Here is a 9,613-nt window from a genome sequence, read left to right on the forward strand (position 1 = left end):
TTTAGTGAAGTCCTCAAACACTATTATCTTGCATATCAGCGAGAATGAGCAAATCAGACAGGTAGATCTTAGAGATCCATTGGATAAGTGGGTCACGATTTATTCTGTCTCCGGTAGATCGGCACAACCGCTTCAGGAAACAGTGAATGATTCCCCTAAACCAAAAGCGGGTAGGGTACATCTCAAATTACTCCTGATGCCTGTCGAATCATTGCCATTAAGGATCATGAATACTACTGAATATATTATTACTAACCCATCTTTTCCCTTCACTATAATTGATGATGATGTATGGAATAAGTTGAGTTTGTTGTAAAATTGGAAGAAATTAATCCTACCAAATGATAGTCCTTTCTTAAATAGAACTAGGCTGTTAGCACTATGGAACTCTATTCCTCGTCTCTCCATGCTTCGAAATGAGGATATGCAGAGATTGGAATTACCCAAACCGGATAGCTCAACCAATTGGGTATTACTAGAATTTTCCTCCCCAGCGGTTACAGCTTTATTGTATTCATGCTCAGATTTATTGCTAAAGTTAGGATATAATCTCATAAAAAGATATGATGAGCCATCAATGGGACATAATGATAATTCGCTAAATACGAAACTCTGTACTGTAAAAGGCATTATATGGAACATAAAAATCAACTTAATGGGAATGGGCTTTCCTCTGGTACCAATTGGCCCTGCATTAATTCCACCTCAATTAAATGGTTCTGCTGGAATACAAGAGGATACAATTATTTTCTCAATTATGCATTTAGGCATGTTTTTCTATTACAAGAAACATGGGCAGTAAAGGATTTTATAATCGATGGCTATAAAGTTATTAATCGCCATGCAATTAAAGGACCACGAGGAAGACCAATGGGTGGCCTAGCTATAGGAGCACAATAATCCATATCGATAAGTCCTTACTGTTTAGAACTTGATTCCCAATATGTATTGTTTGTATTTTGCACTGTTCCCCACTTTGAAAAGACATATTGATTATTAATGCATATTCACCCCCAGGTGATGAAAATATTAATGAAATTGTATCAGTAATTGATAATATAATTAATACATGGCATTGGGATTTTTCCAAATCACAATATATTAATTTCTGGGGACTTAAACCAATCAGGAGAAATTCAACCTTGTACAGAATGAACAGTGTGACACCATGTCCCATTTGGATTTGATATAGACCATGAAAGATCGCAGGAGGAAATGGGTACAACTTTTTCACATTTGGGACATCCCAGGTCTTTATCATAAGAGAGGCACCTCTAACACCAGTGGTATTACCTGGACTAGTCGAACTAGTGCTTCCACCTTGGATTATGTACATATGGATCATGAACTATGGAGTCGATGTCTCCCAATAACGATTTCATTTTATACTTTTAGTGACCATGCAGTATTGACATGATCCCTTGCGACCTCCGAAACCTATGAGATTGCCCATTACAATGAACCAGTCCATGTAAATTCCACTGGGAACACGTTTACATGGAGTAATTAAAATTTGGAGAAACTGAATCAATGTATTCAGGATAACAGCACTTGGTTATTTTCATGGCTCTAAAATAATCATTGGAATTTGAATAAGTTGATGATGACCTTAAAAACTCATCTCAAATAAAATATTGTACAAGGAAGTGGTACAAATATACACCAGGGATGCTTTGATAGAGAGATGATATTAACTAAGCAGCATTATTGAAGACAATGCAGGGTTATTGATAAAGATTTTTCACTTAACTGTGATGCAAAGCAGCAGCTTAAAACCCTGGCATCAACTAGATATAAGAACTGGTTGAAAATTCACAAATCATCAACCACAAATCCTAATTGGAGATATATTTTCAAATCATTGAATAAAAGGGATGAACAAAGATTCTGGAACATGATTAGAATCAATAGCCATTCCCTTTCCAATATGGAAACTAATTCAATCAGTATGGAAGATTGGAGCAAAGCAGTGAGTGAGCTCTAATTCATGGCTCATGTTCATTTAAAATAGACCCCTGTAGACCTACTAGTTACTTTTTGGAAGGCTTTGACATTGAAGATATTTTGATAATTTTAGCTTTGATTAATAGTTCACGAGCTCAGGGCCCTGATATGATTCCCAATAGCATTTTCAAGGATAATCCTACTTTCTGGGCACCTGTACTCAAAAAACTATTTAAGATCATACTAAGGGATGGTAATATCCCAACGAGCTGGCAGAAATCTATCATGGTCCCAATATTTAAAGGTGGAGACCACACCAAACCTGCCAACTATAGTTTTTTGGCCATGGTTGATGCCAGCCAAAATGTTTTGCTGCTTTGCTTTTAAGAAAACTAAACAAGTGGATCTGAGATGAGGAGATTATGCGCAGTTTCAAACTGGTTTCCGCTGAGGTATGAATACTTTGACTAATAGTAGTTTACTCAATTATTTTATGGCTGCTACTAAACAGAAAAAACAGGATCGGTTATATATTTGTTTTATTGATTTTAGTAAAGCCTTTGAGACGCTATCCAGGCCTTGTCTTTAGTAAACACTCAGAAAATGGGGATTAATCCTATTTTATTACATGTTATCATTTCTTTATACTCAGATACCACTATTAGAATTAAGGTTAATAACTCAGCGGCACTTACCCCTGACATTGTTACTAACACAGGTATTAGGCTGGGGTGTGTTTTAGCCCCAAAATTGTACAATTTGTATTTATCAGATAAGGATCAATTTATTTAAAAAGTCCGTAATTTTCCACCTATTTTTGGGACCACGCCAGTACCATGGATCAGCTGTGCTGATGATACTATCATTATGTATCGTAGCCCAATTGGGTTGCAGTGATCAGTCAATGCATTAGCTGAATATGCCCAAAACAATAATCTACAAATAAATGGTTTAAAAACCAAAATATTAATATTTGTACGTAAAAGAAGAATAGTTAAATCTGCTTGGTACATTAATTGTGTTAAACTGGAGGTAGTAGTTCATATGTATAACTATTTAGCAGTCCCTATTATAATTCTCCTTGTGGCATACCTGGCTGAAGGGATATAAAGCAGAAGGTCACATGGCCTCAAGAGTTTACAAAAGCTGAATCAGTTCAGGGAGCCAAATGCAGAATTGTTGGACAAATGGTCAGTTGTTCTAGACACAGAGATGAGTGAAGTTAGGTGGTTGAACATCTGCAAAAATGTGACTTTAACATCTTTAAATCTGGGTGTGAGAAGTCGTCAGATCAAGATATTGGACAGGGTTTTTTGGACACCTAAAAAGGCTTCAAGTGAGGTGCCTTCTTGACTCAGATGCCTGCTGGAGTTGCAGACATTCTAAAGGAACGTTTGAACATATGGTTTGGGAATGCTTTGAACTGAGGCATTATGGGAGGGAGGTGTCATTGAAAATGAATGAGGTTCTCGTGCTTGATGTGGATTTTGACTATGTAAGTGTGACTCTGGGCGAGGATGAATTGGTGGCTGAACTCACATATCCCCAAAGATGTTGGTTTCATAGGGCTTCTAACTCTGCCAAGAAATTTATTCTAAGGAAGTGGAAAGATGTGGAAAGACCTACGTTTGTAGAACGGACCTCAGACCTCAGACAAGTGGCCAGAATGGAGAGAATTTTCCTTTTTAGAAACAAAAAAATGAATTTATTTGATCAGATTTGGGGCAGGTTCCTAGATCTGTTTGCATAAGAATGTCTTCTACCGTATACACATTGCAATATTATGTTTTTCTACTGTGGTGAATCCTGTGTTATATGCTTTTGTTTTTATTGAATTGTTCCTGATATGTGTTTTTATCTTATTTGTTATGATTGTAAATCTAATAAAATGCTCCTTGTAAGGATTTTTATTGCACCAATGTACGTTTAAAACTGTTGAAAAAATGGCTCCTTCTGAGGAGTATTATGCATAAGAAAGGTGGCAATAACATTGAGGGCCTCACAAAGGATTATACAAGCAGTATTATTCCTAGCATTACTTACGGACTTGCGACCATACCTGAAAGTAATTTAGAAGGGATTGTGAACTTAAAAGCTAAAATGATGGGCACTATTTTAGACGTCCCTCAGACAGTCCCAGTAACTGCGCTTCATATGGAACTTGGTATAACATCTATTAGAACTATATGTTTGATTAAAAAATGTGCTTTATATCTTAACATCATCTTGACCTGATAGATGAAAAATGTATCTACGGACTTATGGCAGAGCAATATAATAAAAATAGTAACAATCCCCTCTTGATTAATCTGAAAAAATCTGTTGAGGATTATTTGAAGTTTCTTAATTTAGACCTGGAGGAGATATTAATTAATCCCAATCAAATCGATCTCATTAAGAAGAAAGCTAAGAAATATGATGTCTGTATGAACATCGATTACTTATCTAAGCGTATTATGTAAAAGGAATATAGGAATATAGTACACAGGCCTTTACACTTGGTGTTCCTTGCACGCATCTTACTAAAATTTGTGATAAAGAAATTAGAAGATTCATTATTTACTTACACTTTCATATTTTACCAACTTTTGAACATACAGGGCATTGGGCCCAGATTCCCAGAGAGGAAAGGCTCTGTCGCCTATGGGGCTAAAAGATTGAACCTTCTAGACACATTCTTACTCAATGTATACAAATACAGGGGGAGTATGCCCAAGGTTATAACAAGTTTGTATCTAGTATTACCCATATTGAAGAGAATCAGTTCTGTGCTGCAATTTCTTCAGCTGATTCAGTTGCTATGTCATAGCTTTCTCTGTATTTTTAGTTGGGATCATGTATTAGGATGAGGTGTTTCATCCCCATTTCTTAATCTTATGAACGTTTTATAGAGGATTTTATTGATGATATTTATATTTTCATTTATGGTTATATTATTATTTTGATATGAATTACTTATTTAACCCATATTAATTGTTGATGACTTTTATATTATGAGGAATGTAATTGAATGTTTTATGGCCAATGCTTGCAATGGAATGTAATGGATTATATCTGCAAATGGTTTTCTTTTTATATTGTGTAAAGGTTTGTATAAACCATAAACACAAATAAATAAAAATGAAAAATAACTCATCAGACAGGCCTATGTTGGCACAAAAAGATGGGCAACACTGGCATGTGGCCCTAAGGATTTTGACCTGTAGGCCAGTCTGAGTTTGTTGACAAAGAATGATTTTCCTTTGCACGCGCATAAAACATCAGATCACAATCTGTTCAAGCATTAGTAGTGTACTATAGATAGTTTGTCAATGTACTAAGATCTCCTCCTGGATTACAACACAAATGCACTCACACACTTACACTTTATTTGCAGGTCTTGCAGGCTTGAGAAAGCACTTTTGGTGCAAAACATGTGTCAGCTGTTTCTACCTCACTTCAATAAGTACTGCTAAGTGTCAAGTAAGAACATTGCCTAGTGCCAAGTTATCCCTGTCAATTCACATAGCAAGATTCCATAGTGACGCCATTATCAATTGGGGCAAAATACCAGAATCCTTTGCACATAAATTGTAAATTCTAATTGTTTATTTGCATAGCGCTTATACACAAGTGAAGTGCTTCAAAGCACTTCAAGACGGGTAGGGTACAAGGGAAGAAAGTCGTCATTCTTAGGCCTTGAGGATTCCGAATGATCTAACAACAATAACTAGTATACTAGTGCTTGACAAAGCGCGAGGGGAGAAAAAATAAAAATAAAAAGGGGGGGGGGGGAAATTGAAGGGAACATACAGGTCATGAACCGCAGTACTAGTCTGGTGAACATTTAAGATTGCTAGGTAGTTGGTCATCCAATGCACCTGTGCATGACTGTTTCAATCACAACCAGATTCCATAATGCCTCTCGTAGCCATATTCCATTAGCACATGTAGCCAGAACCCACATATCTTTCCATAATGCCCAAATATGCAGTGTGCATGTTGCCTCATTATGCACGCATATCTGTTTCCATAAGAGCCCAATTAGTCAAATAGACATTTTGTTCCATATTTCCTATGTTGCACACACTGGCATCTTTAATATCGCCCATGTTACAGCAACATGTTGCCTCAACAAGTGGCCAGTGTGTTTGTGCACAAGACAATTTTCAATTGTGACTCGATTAGTTTGCAAACATGGCGGATTTTGCGGTGGCGGAGCGTGCTCCGTCTACCCTGTTCACTGTCTCTTTCCTTTCCCAGTGAAGTGACATTTTCTGTAGAAGAGATGTGAGAACAACAAACTATCAAAGATGTATGGTCATGCCCTGATGTGGGACTAAAGCTGATGACTTGAGTGACAGGATTGGTAAGTCTCCACAGTGCTTACCTATCGTGTCTGGGATGCCATACCATGGGGCTAGGAGTGCTGTGAGACTCTTCAAGAAGGTTGCTTTGCACTCTCTGAGATTTGCTCAAAGATGAAGTTTATAGTGAGGCCGGTTGTAAGGTTCCCCTTGGTTTAGGGTTTGATTCTTTGACCTTGCCTAAGGAGTTTGTATTATCAGGGGATGTGGTCTTGTACTTCCCACATGAAATCGTTGAGAATTTGTGCCTGACAAGGTCATCGTGGGTCAGATTTCATGCAGCCGAGTATTAAGAATCCTAGAAGGGGTTTGCTGGGACTGGGTCAGTCCTATATTGTTAGAGAGCTGGAAGGCCGTTTAGAGCCATAAACCAGCGTATTTGAAGACGACACAAGCTGCTCAAAAGTGATGAGGTATTGCAAGGGTTTAGAGCTCCTCAAGCAGCGCTCTAGTTCACATCAAGTGTACTGAATGACGTTAGGTCAGGAGTGATCCACTGGTGGCCAACCACTTGGGCGTTTATGCACAACGCTGAGCATTTAGGCATTGTCCAAGGAGATGGGCCTGTTTAATCTTGGAGTCTGACGTCCATGAGATTGACCTAGAATCGGGGTCGGACTTGGCCATAAAATGGTCTCCGGCACCAATTACAAAGTTGCCCACAGTTGCAAATGGCTATTTATTCCTTTTATGACACTGAATAGTAACCAAGGGTGAGTTCTATGATAAAGCATGAGGCAAATTGTGCCATTTAAAGAATACTTATTCAGCAACACTGGTGAAAGCTACAAGCTGCAGAGTGAATTAACTCATCAAACTGGCCCATATTGGCCCAAAAAGTGGCCTAATTTGACCAAAAGAATGGGCCCACACCAGCATTTTGTGTCTGTGGTTCGGCCTTGGGCCTATTGCCCTATAGGTCAGTCCGAGCCTGCCTAGAATACTTTAGCTTCTGAAATAAAGATCCATTTTGGGGCTTTTCTGCCTATGGGGAACTCTGAAGGGGTGGGAGGAGGGTGTTCACTGTGTTACTCTTTTCAGGAAGTGGTTTACGGCAGGGGTAGAAGGACTGGTGGCAGAAGCTTGACATTTGTCGGGAGGATAGCGGTTGAGCAGTAACCTTTCATGTGGGAGGCTTTTGAAGTCAAGAGAGGTAGATCACATGTGGAGAAAGGTTAATGGGATTCTGAATCCTGGTACATACCAGGGCCATTGATGCAGAGTTTACAAGCACCTAGAATGATAATGTGCTGGGCTGTGAGGGCCCATGTTTCTACAGGTATCTGAAACCCTCTTGGAAGGATCTGTAGGAGCTGTGATGGCAGCAGCAGGAGGGTTCCTCCTGTTTTCAGGCAGGAGGATGGAGGTGGGGCATGACAATGATTTCAGCAAGCATCTGACTCAGAAATACTGTGTGGATGGTTGCAATGGGACATTAGGTAACCTCCCTAAAGCCCCGCTATCTCTGTCTGAGTGGAGTTCTCAAAAGTTGTCACATTCAGTAGAGGCCTCTTATGTGTTGCCAATCACTGGATCTTGCCTGTGGCATGAGTTAGAAATGTTCATGTATGTTCCCAACTTAATAACAGTTTAGTGGCTTTTAAAGGGAAGTTCTTCAAGGGAGTATGGAACCTGACTCACCCTATGGCTGACTTCTCTCTGCTTCAGGTAAGGCAGTGCTGCTTCTGAGGCTCAGGTGGGGTATCCTCAGTATCTATGGTAACCTGCACAGCAGTAGCCATTCGGAAGCTTGCATTGTGAGGTAGGAGTCCACAGGGCCCTCTTCACTGAGATGCATTCTATTGTCTCCAGACATTCTCCAAGCATCCTTTCCTGTCTCCTGGTCCACTGTTCATGGCCCAGTCTCTGCATTGCTCGAAATAGACAGGGATTTCCATCTCTCACACACAAACTACAGTTTGCCCCTGGGACCTGAGACCCAAAGCACTGTACATTATGCAATCTCTCTTTGCATTACCCTTCCCCTGTTCACCAAACTCAAACAGCTTATGGCACATTGTCCCTAATCTGTGACACCGTCCCACAGTGGTGACGATTTAGTGAATGGAAAATATACCCTGTTATGGCAAATAGAAAAGTATTTTTTAACTACAGTCTAAAAGCTATTGTTTAAGAACTGTACCAGATGCGCCCATCCCCCTTTCAAATTACTTGAATTATTTCCCTGCCTCCACCTCCCGTCCCCACTCCCTGTACTCCTTTACACCCATCCCTGGACCTCTTCCTAGCATCCAGTTTCAGACGCTGTCTTCTGCCTCTGGGCTGAATATTTCTGCTGCCTGTGTTTGAGAAGGTAGGAGTTCCATGCATTTCTCGGCACATCGTAATGTGATTCTGAGTTGGGTGTGGAGATATGAATGCACTGCGGTGGTAGGCATACCTCTACGTGGTGCCAAAAAGATCAACATATATATATATGCAACATATACATATGTTGAACCAAGTTGCCTATTTTATTTGATTGTTAAAAGTTTGGTAGTGCATGTGTTCTGTATGTAAATTGTGAAGTGTAAGCGTGTTTGTGCAACAAGATGTCTAATAATCCAGCATGCCTGGTTCCAGAGCACTGTACATTACGCACTCTCAAAATTCAGAGCGGGCTATGTACTTTTTTTGCAAAGTTTGGTGAGGATTCCTCCAGGGGGAGCGAAGTTATAAGCCGCTGAAAAAGTGGTCTTCCTATGGGTTTAGCAATTTAGCCATAACTACACAGCCACTACTGCGGGCCGTGTAATATATATATATATATATATATATATATATATATATATATATATATATATATATATATATATATGACCTCAGCACATGACATCAACTCATCAACTGATGTCAGCATCGCACGTAACACCAGCACACAACACAAACAGCACAAACAGACGAAAAATAAGCCTGTTTCAAAAAGTATTTCATTTGGACAATGTGCACATATGCGAAAACAACAAGGCCACAGCGGCTTGTAGCATGCTGTGTTAAGTTCCCTTTTTCATTTCATTATTAAAAGTTTAGTACTGCACATGTTCTGTGTGTATATATAAGCAAGGGTTTTCTGTAGAGCATTGAAGACCTATCTCTTTAAGTAAACAGATCTCCCAATCAGCTATTGGACCAACTTTCAGATCTTGAACTGTCCTGTCTATATGTTTGTCTAAGAGTGTAATTGTGCGCCCTGATGCCTGTGGGCTGCCGGCGCGTTATAAGTAAATAAATATATAAATATGTAAAATAAAATATTCAGTGAAAAATCTTTAGTTAAGAGAGAGTTAAGGAGAACAGATTTAACACAACAAAACCCTTGAAAT

General features: G+C 39.2%; 1 protein-coding gene across 1 annotated transcript in view; it reads right to left on the bottom strand.

Annotated features, from left to right (window-relative positions):
• FNDC11 (fibronectin type III domain containing 11) overlaps positions 1–8,015 on the bottom strand; it is a 338,342-nt gene extending 330,327 nt beyond the window's left edge. Inside the window, exon 1 of the mRNA XM_069650907.1 lies at positions 7,932–8,015. The gene's annotated coding sequence lies outside the window, so the exon portion shown is untranslated. The remainder of the gene's footprint in view (positions 1–7,931) is intronic.
• Between the last annotated feature and the right edge of the window lie 1,598 nt (positions 8,016–9,613).

This window comes from Ambystoma mexicanum, chromosome 3p (assembly GCF_040938575.1).
Source record: "Ambystoma mexicanum isolate Mex_15411 chromosome 3p, UKY_AmexF1_1, whole genome shotgun sequence".
Lineage (NCBI taxonomy): Eukaryota > Metazoa > Chordata > Amphibia > Caudata > Ambystomatidae > Ambystoma > Ambystoma mexicanum.